Source organism: Notolepis coatsorum (assembly GCF_963971535.1).
Source record: "Notolepis coatsorum genome assembly, chromosome: 18".
Taxonomy (NCBI): domain Eukaryota; kingdom Metazoa; phylum Chordata; class Actinopteri; order Aulopiformes; family Paralepididae; genus Notolepis; species Notolepis coatsorum.
The window spans coordinates 11,881,651-11,899,763 of NC_140182.1; the positions used below are offsets into that span (position 1 = coordinate 11,881,651).

At 46.2% G+C, this 18,113-nt stretch overlaps 1 protein-coding gene across 3 annotated transcripts in view; it reads left to right on the forward strand.

The window, feature by feature from the left end:
- The window catches only part of rassf7a (Ras association domain family member 7a), a 102,029-nt gene that overhangs the window by 44,536 nt on the left and 39,380 nt on the right, over positions 1-18,113 (forward strand). Inside the window, exon 1 of one of the 3 annotated variants that reach the window (XM_084335622.1) lies at positions 1,823-2,163. The exons of the other annotated variants lie outside the window; for them this stretch is intronic. The gene's annotated coding sequence lies outside the window, so the exon portion shown is untranslated. Of the gene's footprint in view, positions 1-1,822; positions 2,164-18,113 lie in introns of those variants that run through there. 3 annotated transcript variants of the gene reach the window in all.

Sequence of the window (18,113 nt, forward strand, 5' to 3'; positions counted from 1 at the left end):
GTTGTGTGTGTTAGGGATGGGTGGGTAGTGGTACCGAACCCAATTAAGGGTACCGACCGAATCACGTCGGTACTACCGAGTACCGATTCACGTGAGATCCGCCCGTGCCACATTTCGGTACCGAAAAAAAAATTATGAATTATTTATTATTATTATATATTTTTTTGTCCGATGACGTCAACGTTTCGTTTACCGCAAAAGTGTGCCGCACGTTCACGTCAACATTCACGCGGACAATACACGCTTACCTAGGATTTTACTTGATTCAACAACAAAGCAGTCGGGGCGATGGCAAGCCGAAAACGGTCGCAAGTGTTTTTACACTTTACAAAGCTAGATGCAGACAACGCTCGCTGCAATATCATATATTATATACAGTATATATATTAACAAATTGTTCTAAATAAATAATAATGATAATAAATGATTTGAAGTTTTGATTTTTTTTTTTACTCAGGTAGGTAGATTACATTTTTGGAGACTAAAGTACCGAAAAAATGTACCGTTGGGTACCGGTATCGATTCACAGGTACCGGTATCGGTTAAAATGTGAAAGGTACCCAACCCTAGCGTGTGTGTCTCGTAGAGGACATGGCGTGGGCTGGAGACTCAGAAGGGGACACAGTTTGGGCCAAATAGCAACATTGTTACGTGTCTGAAGGTCGAGTTGTTGCTCACAATGAACCCTCTCACTTTGTTTTACAAATGAAGCCTCGTCTCAATGTGTCTCTGTTGCGAGACGTGTTGCTTTCTGAAGGGAGTCGCTCTGACGTCACCCTGTGTTCTGTGTTCCCCAGTGTGTTGATCCACCCACACACACCCACACACACTCTCTCACACACACACACACACACACACACACACACACACACACACACACACACACTCACTCACTCACTCACTCACTCACTCACTCACTCACTCACTCACTCACTCACTCACTCACTCACTCACTCACTCACTCACTCACTCACTCACTCACTCACTCACTCACTCACTCACTCACTCACTCACTCACTCACTCACTCACTCACTCACTCACTCACTCACTCACTCACTCACGCATACACACACACACACACACTCACTCACTCACTCACTCATACACAGACACACACACTCACTCACTCACACACACACACACTCAAACACTCACTCAAACAGTGGGCGACAGTGGCTCAGGAGGTAGAGCAGTCGTCTGGTAATCCGGAGGTTCCCAGTTCGATTCCCGCTCCTCCCGGTTGCAGCTGTGTCGAAGTGTCCTTGAGCAAGACACTTAACCCCTAATTGCTCCCGATGTGCAGGTTGGCACCTTGCATGGTCGCCTCTGCCATCGGTGTGTGAGTGAATGGGTGAAGGTGAGGAACAAATTGTAAAGCGCTTTGGATAAAAGCGCTATATAAAAATGCAGCCATTCAAACACACTCACACACACTCACACACACACTCAAACAAACACACATTCACTCACTCACTCTCACTCAAACTCATTCAAACTCACTCACTCATTACACCTGCTCTGCTGGACTATATGACCTCATTCCAGGAAGCGACGATCACCTGAGAGACTATTTACATAATCAGCTGTTCATGTGACCAGAGTCTGTAGCCTCAGGTTACAGGTCCCTTGTCGAGAGAGAGAGGAAGGAAGAGGGAGAGAGAGAGAGAGAGAGCGAGAGCGAGGAAGGAAGAGAGAGAGAGAGGGGAAGGAAGAGAGAGAGAGACTACCTGGAAAAGGGGGAGGTGTCTGGTCTGTCAAGGAGAGAGAAGAAAAAGAAAAGAGTGAAAGAAACTGGGAGGGTGTGTTTTTGTGTGAGAGGAGGAGGAGGGGTAGAGAGAGAGAGAGAGCTCTCAGATCTTTGCTGTGGGAAGGACACCCAGGAGAGCTGCATTCCTGAGGCAGCGAGCGAGCGAGCAAGTGGGAGAGCGAGAGACACAGAAGGAGAGAGAGAGAGAGGGAGAGAGAAGCGACAGCCCCCCTTTAATCTCCCGCTACCACGTCTGACTGGTCTGCCCTCCGCTGGACCTCAGCGTTCACTGTCTCTGCCGCTCAGTCCGGAGAGAGGATTTACCTGACAGGGGGAGAGAGAGAGAGAGAGGGAGAAAAAGGAGAGGTAGAGAGAGAAAAGGACACTGAAGAGAGGAGAAACATTTCCACAACCGGTGAGTGACAGCTAGGGTTCTCTTAAGAGAGAGAGAGAGTGTGTGTGTGTGTGTGTGGTGTGTGTGTGTGTGTGTGTGTGTGTGTGTGTGTGTGTGTGTGTGTGTGTGTGTGTGTGTGTGTGTGTGTGTGTGTGTGTGTGTGTGTGTGTGTGTGTGTGTGTGTGTGTGTGTGTGTGTGTGTGTGTGTGTGTGTGTGTGTGTGTGTGTGTGTGTGTGTGTGTGTGTTTAAGGTTCCTACAGTCAGGTGTTCTGGGTCCTCCTGTGTTCCAAGCATGTATGTTTGGGAAGCAATTATCTAGGATTATGAACCAAGTCTTTGTGTAGCTACCCAGGTGTGCACGTCAGAATGTGTGTGTGTGTGGGTGTGCGCACACGGGTGCGTTGGTATGTACAGAGTCTGTTTAAATGTCCCCGTTGACCCTCTCTACTTGATATACGTCTACGCTGCCTAACGGGACACAGACCTGTCGGAGTGACGCCTCACTGGGAGAGTTTGCATTACTTCTCTAGTGTGTTGCTCATAGACCTAGAACCGCTAGAGCGGTCGTCATGCCCCATACCCCTTAATAAAGTGGCTGACGTAGAATGTTTGATAACGTTGCCATGGAAACCGGCGTTCGGGACGGGACGGGGGGCGGGGGGGGGCGGGGAGAAAGTCTGAAGGTTAATGTGTCACTCGCTGTGAGGGCGTCGTTTGAACAACCATTCTGACAACGCTGGCAACAGATTAGATTTGTTTAGATTCAAATGTATTGTCATCATGCAGCACAAGTACAGTACAACAAAAGGAAGTCTGGCATCCAATCAGAGTGCAAATGTAACAGTAAAGTGCAACAGAACGTACAGGTAATTAAAGTGATTAGAGTGATTACACTGTGAAGGCTGTATCGTTTTTGCTGGCTTCCAGGCTGGTGTGTGTGGTTAGCTAATGTCAGGTGTGTTGGTATGTTTTGTTGACATAGTAGTTACATTTACAGTAGCTAGCTACTGGTTCCTGTTACACCATCGTTCTATTACACACACCATTACACCGTTGGGCAGAATAAAGCTTTAAAACTATTTGAGGTGGAATAAAGCAGTAGTGCAAATGTAATGGTGCTAATCAGAGTTGTAGTATTAATATCTAAATCAAACATTAGAATATATATATATTTTTAATTTATTTAATTTAATAATCTTATTTATAATAAAAAAAAGATTATGTGTCTATTCATTCTGTTTAAACCAATGGGGTTTTTCTTCACAGTTGCAGATAAAGATTAGGCTACACTAATATTATAGTATTATACTATTATAGTATATGACTCGTCATAAAAATTCAAATAAAACATTTATCATAAATGATGTAGCTGCATCCGCTCGGCGCTCCATCGAGACGTCACCATCACTTTCGTACCAACCGTGCCCTTATTGGATTATTTATGTTGACGAAACTGACGAGTTATATTCATTAAAGAAAGTTTGATTTAATAAAAAGAAAAAAAAACTAATTTAATCAGATTAATCACTTTATTCAAATTGAGGATTTTGTTTGAGGATATCTTTTAATAAATATCTTTTTATTATTATAGTTTTCTTTATAAAATATGACGACAGACATTCCAAAGCTTAATTCGAAAACGTCTATAGAAGCTTCGAATGTGTATAAAAAATAAAAAAAAATTACATTGGGTACAGCTCTAGTCTTTAGTGTGTCGCAGCTCTCAGGCTGTTGTGAGAGTTTCTAAGTGTGTTTTGTCTTTAGTGTGTGCAGCGCTCCGTGTGTGAGAAACAGTCCGATAAGGGGCACGCTATCTCCTCCCCATGCAGGCCTCACCGTCACACAGCACCTCTCCGCCCGTGTGCAGCAGGATTAAAGATTAATTTATGGAGAGGGCACGTCCAGGGTTCAGGCCCCCCCCCCCCTCCCCTGCTCTCTCTCACCGCTCGCTCGGAGCCACGTGAAGCTCGTTTAAACGCCTCAGCTCATCGCTATGCACCGCTAGCCGTCCCGGTGAACCTCTTCCCAGCGAGCAGAGGCCTATGTCGGATGAGTTGGCCCCCTGTGCCGATTAGCAGGCAGCCAGGGCCTATGTCAGATGAACTGGCCCCCTGTGCCGATTAGCAGGCAGCGCTCGTTAGCCAATCAGAGACATTGATTAGTAGCTCCTCTCGTCCGGACTTTATTTCTTAGTTGACCGTAGGGGCCATGCCTCATCATGGGGCTGTCTTGTGTGTTTGTGTGCTCTCTCTGTGTGTGTGTGTGTGAGTGTGTTATCTGTGTGTGAATGTGCTATCTGTGTCTGTGTGTGTGTGTGTGTGTGTGTGTGCTATCTCTGTGTGTTACACAGTGAACTTGGCTTCACTTACTGTAGGTAAGATAATGTCACCACCAGTAATAGATGGCGTGTAAAGAGGAACGGGAGTTTAACAGGCTACCATTTATCACGGCTTTAACTAGGCTCCCACTCACCTACTCCCTGTGTGTGTGTGTGTGTGTGTGTGTGTGTGTGTGTGTGTGTGTGTGTGTGTGAGTTTGTGTGTGAGTGAGTTTGTGTGTGTGTGAGTGAGTTTGTGTGTGTGTGTGTGTGTGTGTGTGTGTGTGTGTGTGTGTGTGTGTGTGTGAGGAATGCTTCTCGTTGTGTTTTAAAGCCTTTCGGTGCACAAGGTATGACGACCAGCCTTGTCACAACAATACCATTCACTGGATTTATCTGTTCATCTGTCACAAAAAGTTTTCGGCCATAAATGGTTCTTCTTTTCTTTGATCCGACTCGCCGCTGTCGTGTAACACAAGTAACATTATAGTAAATTATAGTGTTCGGTCGGCAGGGGCGTGCACAGACAATTTGGGGGGCAGGGGCTCAAGTTACAAAGAGGGCACCCACCGGACCCGTGTTCATATTTGACAAGATCACGCACTGACAGACAGACAGACAGACAGACAGACAGACAGACAGACAGACAGACAGACATATAGACAGACAGACAGACAGACAGACAGACAGACAGACAGACAGACAGACAGACAGACAGACAGACAGACAGACAGACAGACAGACAGACAGACAGACAGACAGACAGACAGACGGATAGCTCACTCACAGACAGACAGACAGACAGACGCCACCAAACACATAACCCCCCCCCCCCCCCCCCAGGCTTGTGGAGATATTGAAAGCACACTGCAGCAGTTATAAAAGATTGATTGTGACACACACACACACACACACACACACACACACACACACACACACACACACACACACACCCTCCTTTTCACACCCCTCTTTGATTTCTATCCATCATCAAATCACATCCACTCCTTTCGCTAATTAACCTCAGACTAAAGCTGACCTGGGGTCAGAGTACGTGTTGGTGTGCTGTGAGAGATATACTGTACTGTGATCCAGACTGTGACACTTGGTCCTGGTCGTGCTTCGGGTCTGAGCGACACTGTATTATTGTTAGTCTGAGAGTTGCTCCCTTACTGTCCGTGTTTCCAGGGGGTGATGTGTAATTTATGGGCAACCCTTAAATCCTTGGACTCTTGTCTGTCACTCTGCCCTCAGATTCATCACTAATGACAGATACGACACTCATCACTGTGTCCTTTATGAGTTGGTCCTCTCTGATGGAGAGGCGCAACAAACACTGGTATTTGTTCATTTTTAAGGCCCTTATTGGTAAGCTACCTCCTTATACTACATCATTATTGGTAAGCTACCTCCTTATACTACATCATTATTGGTAAGCTACCTCCTTATACTACATCATTATTGGTAAGCTACCTCCTTATACTACATCATTATTGGTAAGCTACCTCCTTATACTACATCATTATTGGTAAGCTACCTCCTTATACTACATCATTATTGGTAAGCTACCTCCTTATACTACATCATTATTGGTAAGCTACCTCCTTATACTACATCATTATTGGTAAGCTACCTCCTTATATTACATCATTATTGGTAAGCTACCTCCTTATACTACATCATTATTGGTAAGCTACCTCCTTATACTACATCATTATTGGTAAGCTACCTCCTTATACTACATCATTATTGGAATGGAATTCTGGAACCTATGGAACCCGTTCTAGTAACTGGCTGGTCCTTAAGGTCCAGTTTGCTCGGAACAGGGTAAATCTGCGTTTGGCTATGATGCCCCTCTAGCTCATGGAATGAACTCTTAACAGCCCTTAAAGCTTGAGTTTCTCCCCTCTGTTGCAGAGTTTAAAACCTTTGTCAATCAAGTTGTACGTGTTTTAATTGATTTGTTATCCTTGCTCTTTGTCTCTTTTTGTGTGTTTCTTATCTCTGAAACACAGAGTTTCTCCTTATCTCTGTATGTACACTCGACGTGACCGTAAATGAGGCAAACCTCGTTGAAAAAAACCAACTAACCTTCTTACTGTCTTATACTATCATGCACTCTTCCTACTGTACTAATAATATGTCTCTACTACTATCCACTCAACACGGCAGCGCCCAACTTTCAGCACTGTTTGATGAACATTGTTACTCAGCTGAAAGAGTTCTACCCTCCCTACTGACATGTGTCGCGTACAGAACTTTGTAAGTGGCTTTGGATCAAGGCGTTCGGCTAAAATGTAAATGTTTGTAAATGTGAACGGTTCTGAACCAGAGCGGGACCTGGCAGCGTGCCCTGCTGCCTCCCCCCAGCTCCCACCACCTCACCTGTCATGTCGGGCAGGAAGATAAACACCGCCCCGGGGTAGCTTGTCAGAGGGGAAGCTATAATTACTGGAACGAGGGGAGGAGGTTTGTGGAGCACCTGGGTAGGAGAAGGCCTGTCTCCGTCTGGCTCTCCCCCCCTCCCCTGGCTCTTCTGGGGCCTATCTTTTCAGGTCAGTATTCACTTCCAGTCGTCGTAGTGTTTGCTTCGGGGGAAACGGCGCTCGCTGATGCGCATTAGTACGAGGTGTCGTCGTGGGGTACGAGGTGTCGTCCTGGGAAGAGATTTTTTCTTCCGACGGTTAGAATTTTAGTTGTTTTCTGTTCCTCACTGGATACACGTTGTGTTGCTGTGAGCAAAGAGATTCTACGTTTGTCCTTCATAAAAGGGCTTATATATTACAGGTTGGCGTTGTTTGCGTTTGTCTTTGAAACCCTGGGACACCTGGAAAATGTGGAAACCTTTCCCTAGGAAGTGGTGGGGGGGGGGGGTCGTGGCGAGAGTGCTCTGGGTTGGCACAGTGCAGCCTGGTACAGTTGAACCTGTTATTATTCTGTACTGATGGAGGGAGTGGGGGGGGGGGGCTCTGGTATTATTCTGTACCGATCACAATCAACCAGGGTGGCGCTAAGCCCCACAATGCACCTTGCTAAAGAGGATTGGGGAGAAATGTCACAGGGACAGGAACAAACGGCCAGGGGGGACAGGGACAACACGGGGGCGACAGTGGCTCGGGAGGTAGAGCAGTCGTCTGGTAATCCGGAGGTTCCCGGTTTGATTCCCGCTCCTCCCAGGCAGCGTGTCGATGTGTCCTTGAGCAAGACACTTAACCCCTAACTGCTCCCGATGAGCAGGTCGGCACCTTGCAATGTCCCGTGCGTCAGACTACTGACAATGTGACAAGTCCCTGGTAGAGAAAAACAAAGCAAGTTAAAATTCAAAATGTCAAAACGTGTTTCAAAGTGCCAGACTCTGTGGCTGACCTGCTCAGGAGATTGTAACGGAGAGGTTTTCTTTTTTTTTTTAATCCACTTTTTCTCCCATTTTTCTATATATTTTCTCCCATCCCAATTTCGTATCGTCCAATTCAATCCTCCCCTGTCACGAACGCTGTTTCTTGCCTCCCACAAGCCGGCTGCAATGTGGACTAAGTCATACATAGCACAAGTCCCCTCCGGTACTTGAGGTAACAGCAGTCGCATCTTTTCACCTGCGCAGCTCGATCTCTCAGTGGCGAGGAGTAACGCGTGGGAGGCTCACGCTGCCCCCGACACTTCCTGATTCCACTGCGCAGGCGCACCAACCGACCTGTAGGAGTCGCTGTCCACAACGCCCGATCCCCACCCATCAGTTTCCCACCCCCTAATACGGCCAATGTGTATTAGTACGGACGACCAGCTAAACTGAAAGCAAATGTGGAGCGCTGGGCTCGAACAGCCGAGCCCAGCGTCTCCAGATTTCATGGTGAGCGCCTTGCCCACTACGCCACGTAGCCACCCACGGAGAGGTTTTCTGAAGGGCAGGTTTGGGTTGAATTGAGCGCTGAGTTTAGCTCGAGTTTAGTTTTTCTTTGGCCTAAATCGCTCTCTGTCTCTCTCTACACCTCCAGCCTCCACCTCCGGACCAGAGGTGAGATTAAACCTTCTGCAGTCTAATCATATCTTTCTGCAGTTCAGCTCTAACCCTAACCTCGGGATATGTTCCATAGTGAATCATATCTTTCTGCAGTTCAGTTCACCTCAGGATATGTTCCATAGTGAATCATATCTTTCTGCAGTTAACTCACCTCGGGATATGTTCCATAGTGTGTGTGCGTGTGCGAGTGTGAGTGTGTGTGTGTGTGTGTGTGTTGGTCAGTTTGACCCCCTCTGAGTGGACCTCAGTGCTGCTCTGGACTCTGTCACGAGTGTCACGCCCTTAAACTCACCGCTTGACCTGTTCCAAATGGACTTCTTTGAGTGGCAGTCTCTTGACCTCACTGACCCAATATGGTTGTGTGCGTGTGGGCGTCACACAAAAACTATGTGTGTTTGTGTGAGACAGTGTGTTTGTGAGCGTGTCAGAGGGCTAACCTAGCTCCCACGTCCAACCAGCTAGGTTCGTGAGTGTGTCAAGTTTCTTTAATAGTTGTCATACAGAAGTACAGAATACTTTTTTTTACAAAATGCTTCTTACTGTTACGCTCCAGAGACTGTGCTAGACAAGATAAGTATCAATAACATAGTATAGCATGTAAATTAGAAGTAGAAAATGAGGTCACAGTGTTCAGTATAGACATATGTACAATGTTCGATGCAGAATAGACGTAACTGAGTTACCATATAATATACAATACTATGCAGTGTACTAATATACAATACTATATAGTGCAAAGCAGAAATGGGATGAGGTACAATTTAGGTACAATTTACAGTAAGGTGTACGAGTTGTAGTGCAATCCTTTATCAATAAATATAAAGTGTGGGGAGTGGGTGCTACAGTGTGTTTGTTTAAAGTGAGTGTGTGCTATAAAGTGTGGGGAGTGGGTGCTACAGTGTGTTTGTTTAAAGTGAGTGTGTGCGTGTGGATGTGTGTGCTATGTGCGTTTGGTGGTTGTTGTTGTGTAGTGTTCATTGTTCGTTGAGCAGCCTGATGGCCTGGGGATAGAAGCTTCTTCTGAGTCTTTCTGTGCTCGCCTTGAGACTCCGGTATCGCTTGCCTGACCGCAGCAGTTCATAGAGGCAGTTGTTCGGGTGACTGGAGTCCTTAATGATTCTCTTAGCCTTGCCCCTGCACCGCTTGTTGTAAATGTTCTGGAGGGTGGGGAGCCCCCCTCCAATTGTGCGTCAGAGGTAGTGATGCACCGATGTGAAAATTGTGGCCGATACCGATAACCGATATTAATATTGCTGTTCTGGCCGATACCAATATTTACCGATGTCGATATCTCTGTATAGAAAAAACTTTTTTTATGATAATCAAATAAAGAGCTATTTTCCAAAACGCATTTATAGATTTTTTTTACTTTTGTAACTTATTTTCAGAAATGACTGATATTTTGAAACTATTTAAGACCAAAACATATAAAAATAAAAGATAAAAAAAATATATAATTTTATATTAATTTTTTTTATATCGGCCCTATCTTGATATCGGACCAATACAGATGTGTAAAAAAACTGCCATATCGGCCGATATTATATCGGTGGCCGATATATCGTGCATCACTAGTCAGAGGGGTAAACTAGCTCCCACGTCCAACCAGCTAGGGATGCACCGATCCGACTTTTTCAGTCCCGATATCGATACCTGGCTTTGGGTATCGGCCGATACCGAGTACCGATCCGATACCAGGCATTATCTGAAAGAAAATAATAAAAAATCTAACCCTAACTAACCTTACACTGCACTTGCACTTGTCCTAATAAACTAACCTACACTGTAGCACGCAACACTTTGATGAACATTGTTACTCAGCTGATAGAGTTGTGCCCTTCCTGATGACTTGTCGTACAGAACTTGTAAGTCGCTTTGGATAAAAGCGTCAGCTAGATGACTAAATGTAAATGTAAATGTAAATACCCATTGTTCTTAATAAACTGTATGCCTCACTGTGTGGAAGAGACCGGGATCATTATTTTAACATCAGGCTTGACTTAAAACATTACTTTCCTAACTTAGTGAAACTAAATGTAACAAATTAACACATAGATATAAATGTACTGAATTGTTATTTATTATTTGATTTATTATTATAAAAAAAAAGAGAAAAATAATAAAAATCCGATATATATATATATTTTTTACCGATACCCGATCCAGCTATTTTAGTGACATCGTGGCCGATATCCGATATCAATATCGGATCGGTGCTTCCCTAGTTTGTGAGCGTGTCAGGGGGGTAACCTAGCTCCCAGCCACGTCCAACAACCAGCTAGGTTCGTGTTGACTCTCTGAGCTTTGTGTCTCTGACAGGGCCATCCTCTGGGCAGTAAATAACACTCAGCCAAGGGGCTGTGGGGGGGGGGGGGGGGGGGGGGGTCAAGACGCCGGCCCGGGGGACAAGATGTCTGCCTCCGGGGGTGTGGGATGGGCTGTACGGTAATAAATCTCCGGCCGGGGGAAGCAGGTGTTCCTGACGGCCAGGTCCTCCGTCCTGAGGGGCAGTTCGACCCGTCCGTCTCTCGAGCCGCAGATATTTATGTTTAAACATAGAGAATGAAACGGAGTCGAGCTTCATCACCCCCTCTAGCTATCGGCTTCCAGCGCACACACGCAACACACACACACGCACACACACACACACATGCAACACACACACACACACACACACACACACACACACACACACACACACACATGCAACACACACACACACACTCACACACACACACACACACACACACACACACACACATGCAACACACACACACACACACACACACACACACACAACGCACACACTGTGGACATTCTACTGAACAAATTTGTACACTGAAAACACACACAACCTGTGCTTAGGAGAACAGTCTTTCATGGGTGAAGTACTTTTACATAATGTGTGTGTGTGTGTGTGTGTGTGTGTGTGTGTGTGTGTGTGTGTGTGTGTGTGTGTGTGTGTGTGTGTGTGTGTGTGTGTGTGTGTGTGTGTGTGTGTGTGTGTGTGTGTGTGTGTGTGTGTGTGTGTGTGTGTGTGTGTGTGTGTGTGTGTGTGTGTGTGTGTGTGTGTGTGTGTGTGTGTGTGTCACTGTGTGTGTGTGTGTGTGTGTGTGTCACTGTGTGTGTGTGTGTGTGTGTGTGTGTGTGTGCACTGCCACCAGCATGTCTCCCACAGTGTGTGATGGTACGGAGTCTCTCAGCCGTGAAGATGAACAGATAAGCTTTGTTCTCAGTGTCGCCTTACTGTCCTCCTGTGTGATGAGGTTCAGCTGTTTGTGTTGCTGCTGCTCACGCCAACGTCAACATCAGGGGGGGGGGGGGTGGAGGGGGGGGGGGGGGGGTGTCACCAAGCAGGATTACATCACCGAGCAGCCAGCCAGGTAACTTTCCAAACACGTCATCGAATACCTTCTGATATTTTGTCCACAATATCAATACGTACGGACTGAAGCATACACGTACATATCGGGGCCGACAGTGTGGCTCAGGAGGTAGAGCGGTCGTCTGGGTGGTAATCGGAAGGTTCCCGCCGGGTTCGATTCCTGCTCCACTCATCGGAGTGTCCTTGAGCAAGGCACTTACTGTAGCTGTAGCCCCCTGACTGCTCTGGACGGTCAGGTCGGCACCTTGCATGGTCGCCTCCACCGTCGCTGTGTGGACGTCAAGACACGTGAATCTGTTATAGTTATGTCGGGTTATAACTCGCTAATCCTACTTGTGTGAAATCCTTGTGTTCTGCTGAGAGGTTCTGCTGAGAGGTTCTGCTGAGAGGTTCTGAGAGGTTCTGCTGAGAGGTTCTGAGAGGTTCTGCTGAGAGGTTCTGAGAGGTTCTGCTGAGAGGTTCTGAGACGTTCTGCTGAGAGGTTCTGCTGAGAGGTTCTACTGAGAGGTTCTGAAAGGTTCTGAGAGGTTCTGCTGAGAGGTTCTACTGAGAGGTTCTGCTGAGAGGTTCTACTGAGAGGTTCTGCTGAGAGGTTCTACTGAGAGGTTCTGCTGAGAGGTTCTACTGAGAGGTTCTGCTGAGAGGTTCTGAGAGGTTCTGCTGAGAGGTTCTGCTGAGAGGTTCTGAGAGGTTCTGCTGAGAGGTTCTGCTGAGAGGTTCTGCTGAGACTCCACTGGTTTCTTCTCAGCGTCTCGCCTCCGCCGCCAGGAACAGTTTCTTGACAGTTTTTATTCTTGGACATCATTTCTCCTGCGGTGTTTGTGTGTCTGTCTCCGTCCGTCCGTCTGTCTGTCTGTCTGTCCTGGCTGTTGTTGTTGCGTCCCCACCCCTCCTCCCCCCACCCCTCCTCCCGCTCTCCCACTCCCACACTGCCTTCATCTTCCTCCCCCTCCTCTTCCTCCCCCTCCTCCTCCTCCTCCTCCTCCTCGCTCTCTGGTTCCCAGGGGGTAGACTCATCTCTCTGATGTGGGTTCAACAGCAGCAGCCTGGCCAGTGTTCACCCATGGTGTTTGTGTATTTGTGTGTGTGTGCGTGCGCGTCCGTGTGTGTGTGTGTGTGTGTGTGTGTCTAATTCCGTTGCATACCAATGTAATTGTAAATGTGGTGGTGCTGTGTGACTGAAAGGTCTGTGAATAATTATTTTGAATGCATGCATTTGCATTGTTTATGTCCCTTGCCTGTTTGTATTTTGTTTATTGTATTTTTCTGTGTGTGTGTGTGCCTGTGTGTGTGTGTGCCTGTGTGTGTGTGTGCCTGTGTGTGTGTGTGTGTGTGTGTTCTCGGGGAAAGTACCTCAGTGATGAGTTAGGAGAAGTGGAGGGGGGGGGGGGGGGGGGGGGGGGGCAGGAGGGCCAGGGGGGTCTCGCAGGCTGATATACAGCCCTGTTCCCGTAAGGTTCTTCTAGGATACAAGGAATCGCATCATAAATCCCCCCCCCTCCCCCGGCCCCGGCCCCCACCTTTTCTTTACTCATCTGCCCCCTCCACCACCCCCCACCCCCATCCACCTCCACTCCGATAACCATGATCGTTACTCGTCCTCAACTTAATGAGTTGGACGCAGAGAGAGAGAGAGAGAGTCATGCCTGACATCATGGCCGACACCGTCCCTATATAACACGATAAATCCTGCCTGGAGCTGCAGCCTCCTCCTGCCCCCCTGAGTGTGTGAGATCCACACGTCGCCACAACCACCACGACCACGACCTCCGCCACACTTCAGGACTCCTCCGGCTGAACGCCACGCCTCGTAGTGTTGGACACGATACACCGACACACCGATACACCGACACTAGAGTGTGTGTGTGTGTGTGTGTGTGTGTGTGTGTGTGTGTGTGTGTGTGTGTGTGTGTGTGTGTGTGTGTGTGTGTGTGTGTGTGTGTGTGTGTGTGTGTGTGTGTGTGTGTGTGTGTGTGTGTGTGTGTGTGTGTGTGTGTGTGTGTGTGTGTGTGTGTGTGTGTGTCTACTGTCTAGCTAGCTTGGCGTTCAAACGATAAAAACAACGGTTCATGTTTGTGCATTTCCAAATTGCGGCAACAACATATCGCTCACTTTGTGTAGCGTTCATAGACTATTGATGTCTCACAGAGTGAGACATAATAAAAATCTGCGTGTGTGTGTGTGTGTGTGTGTGACTGTGCAATATCTGGTTATTGCTGCTGCTTTATTAAGATGCGTTCTAAAAATAGATTTCCCTAAACAATTGCCCGAGCACTACTTTAGTAACTCATGCGAGTACTGGATCTGGGAAGACATTAATCTAGTGTGTGTGTGTGTGTGTGTGTGCGTGTGCGCGTGTGTGTGCGCGCGTATGTTTAACACAAAGCCCTTATTGTCAGATTAACTTGCTAGATTGTTTCACATGTTGTTTCAACATGCATCCTGGGCTCTTGTAGCGTTTGAACACACACACACACACACACACACACACACACACACACACACACACACACACACACACACACACACACACGTGATTAATCTCTCTTATCACACCTAAGAGAACACTTCTCCTCTGTTAGAAACCAGAGTTTACCTGGTCATGTAATGAGTCACCTGAAGGTCCGTAAGCTTGTACACACACACGTCATGTACACACACACACGTACACACGCACACACGCACACGCTCCACAGACTAGCTGTGTTTATCTCCCAGGGGCAGGTATGCTGGCGCTGGTCTCTCCCTCCCTGGGTAAACATGAGGTGGGCGAGAGAGAGAGATGAGAACTGTGCAGTGACCTCACAGAGCGGAACAACAAAGTTAATCTGCTTGTGGCTCTTTAGTTAAACTCTTTAGAGGCCTGTGGCTCTTTAGTGAAACTCTTTAGAGGCCTGTGGCTCTTTAGTGAAACTCTTTAGAGGCTTGTGGCTCTTTAGTGACACTCTTTAGAGGTTTGTGGCTCTTTAGTGACACTCTTTAGAGGCGTGTGGCTCTTTAGTTAACCTCTTTAGAGGCTTGTGGCTCTTTAGTGACACTCTTTAGAGGCTTGTGGCTCTTTAGTGAAACTCTTTAGAGGCTTGTGGCTCTTTAGTTAAACTCTTTAGAGGCTTGTGGCTCTTTAGTGACACTCTTTAGAGGCTTGTGGCTCTTTAGTTAAACTCTTTAGAGGCTTGTGGCTCTTTAGTGAAACTCTTTAGAGGCTTGTGGCTCTTTAGTGACACTCTTTAGAGGCTTGTGGCTCTTTAGTGACACTCTTTAGAGGCTTGTGGCTCTTTAGTTAAACTCTTTAGTTTAGAGGCTTGTGGCTCTTTAGTGACACTCTTTAGAGGCTTGTGGCTCTTTAGTGAAACTCTTTAGAGGCTTGTGGCTCTTTAGTGACACTCTTTAGTTTAGAGGCTTGTGGCTCTTTAGTGACACTCTTTAGAGGCTTGTGGCTCTTTAGTGACACTCTTTAGAGGCTTGTGGCTCTTTAGTGAAACTCTTTAGAGGCTTGTGGCTCTTTAGTGACACTCTTTAGTTTAGAGGCTTGTGGCTCTTTAGTGAAACTCTTTAGAGGCTTGTGGCTCTTTAGTGAAACTCTTTAGAGGCTTGTGGCTCTTTAGTGACACTCTTTAGTTTAGAGGCTTGTGGCTCTTTAGTGAAACTCTTTAGAGGCTTGTGGCTCTTTAGTGAAACTCTTTAGAGGCTTGTGGCTCTTTAGTGAAACTCTTTAGTTTAGAGGCTTGTGGCTCTTTAGTGAAACTCTTTAGAGGCTTGTGGCTCTTTAGTGAAACTCTTTAGAGGCTTGTGGCTCTTTAGTGACACTCTTTAGTTTAGAGGCTTGTGGCTCTTTAGTGAAACTCTTTAGAGGCTTGTGGCTCTTTAGTGACACTCTTTAGAGGCTTGTGGCTCTTTAGTGAAACTCTTTAGAGGCTTGTGGCTCTTTAGTGACACTCTTTAGAGGCTTGTGGCTCTTTAGTGACACTCTTTAGAGGCTTGTGGCTCTTTAGTGACACTCTTTAGAGGCTTGTGGCTCTTTAGTGACACTCTTTAGAGGCTTGTGGCTCTTTAGTGAAACTCTTTAGAGGCTTGTGGCTCTTTAGTGAACCTCTTTAGAGGCTTGTGGCTCTTTAGTGAAACTCTTTAGAGGCTTGTGGCTCTTTAGTGAAACTCTTTAGAGGCTTGTGGCTCTTTAGTGAAACTCTTTAGAGGCTTGTGGCTCTTTAGTGAACCTCTTTAGAGGCTTGTGGCTCTTTAGTGAAACTCTTTAGAGGCTTGTGGCTCTTTAGTGAAACTCTTTAGAGGCTTGTGGCTCTTTAGTGAAACTCTTTAGAGGCTTGTGGCTCTTTAGTGAAACTCTTTAGAGGCTTGTGGCTCTTTAGTGACACTCTTTAGAGGCTTGTGGCTCTTTAGTGACACTCTTTAGAGGCTTGTGGCTCTTTAGTGACACTCTTTAGAGGCTTGTGGCTCTTTAGTGAAACTCTTTAGAGGCTTGTGGCTCTTTAGTGAAACTCTTTAGAGGCTTGTGGCTCTTTAGTGAAACTCTTTAGAGGCTTGTGGCTCTTTAGTGAAACTCTTTAGAGGCTTGTTGTGGCTCTTTAGTGAAACTCTTTAGAGGCTTGTTGTGGCTCTTTAGTGAAACTCTTTAGAGGCTTGTGGCTCTTTAGTGAAACTCTTTAGAGGCTTGTTGTGGCTCTTTAGTGAAACTCTTTAGAGGCTTGTGGCTCTTTAGTGACACTCTTTAGAGGCTTGTGGCTCTTTAGTGAAACTCTTTAGAGGCTTGTGGCTCTTTAGTGACACTCTTTAGAGGCTTGTGGCTCTTTAGTGAAACTCTTTAGAGGCTTGTGGCTCTTTAGTTAAACTCTTTAGAGGCTTGTTGTGGCTCTTTAGTGAAACTCTTTAGAGGCTTGTGGCTCTTTAGTGACACTCTTTAGAGGCTTGTGGCTCTTTAGTGAAACTCTTTAGAGGCTTGTGTCTCTTTAGTGACACTTTTTAGAGGCTTGTGGCTCTTTAGTGACACTCTTTAGAGGCTTGTGGCTCTTTAGTTAAACTCTTTAGAGGCTTGTTGTGGCTCTTTAGTGAAACTCTTTAGAGGCTTGTGGCTCTTTAGTTAAACTCTTTAGAGGCTTGTTGTGGCTCTTTAGTGAAACTCTTTAGAGGCTTGTGGCTCTTTAGTTAAACTCTTTAGAGGCGTGTGGCTCTTTAGTGAAACTCTTTAGAGGCTTGTGGCTCTTTAGTGACACTCTTTAGGGTTTGTGGCTCTTTAGTGACACTCTTTAGAGGCTTGTGGCTCTTTAGTGAAACTCTTTAGAGGCTTGTGGCTCTTTAGTGACACTTTTTAGAGGCTTGTGGCTTTTTAGTGAAACTCTTTAGAGGCTTGTGGCTCTTTAGTGAAACTCTTTAGAGGCTTGTGGCTCTTTAGTGACACTCTTTAGAGGCTTGTGGCTCTTTAGTGACACTCTTTAGAGGCTTGTGGCTCTTTAGTGAAACTCTTTAGAGGCTTGTGGCTCTTTAGTGACACTCTTTAGAGGCTTGTGGCTCTTTAGTGAAACTCTTTAGAGGCTTGTGGCTCTTTAGTGACACTCTTTAGAGGCTTGTGGCTCTTTAGTGAAACTCTTTAGAGGCTTGTGGCTCTTTAGTGAAACTCTTTAGAGGCTTGTGGCTCTTTAGTGACACTCTTTAGAGGCTTGTGGCTCTTTAGTGAAACTCTTTAGAGGCTTGTGGCTCTTTAGTGAAACTCTTTAGAGGCTTGTGGCTCTTTAGTGAAACTCTTTAGAGGCTTGTGGCTCTTTAGTGAAACTCTTTAGAGGCTTGTGGCTCTTTAGTGACACTCTTTAGAGGCTTGTGGCTCTTTAGTGAAACTCTTTAGAGGCTTGTGGCTCTTTAGTGACACTCTTTAGAGGCTTGTGGCTCTTTAGTGACACTCTTTAGAGGCTTGTGGCTCTTTAGTGACACTCTTTAGAGGCTTGTGGCTCTTTAGTGACACTTTTTAGAGGCGTGTGGCTCTTTAGTGAAACTCTTTAGAGGCTTAATGTATCACGTAATTTCAACATGGAATTAAGGAATATCAAAATAAAAGCACACGTTGTTGAACTTGATCATGCATATTTATTAGAAAATGTAATCACAGCACTATGTCATCAATACACATTTATAAAACGAGACATATTTAGCCAAAATATGTTGCCAAAACATTTGTATAAAAAGTATTTTTTTTTACTTTCACCTACCCGCGACCCCAATTTGGGGTCGCGACCCGTAGTTTGAG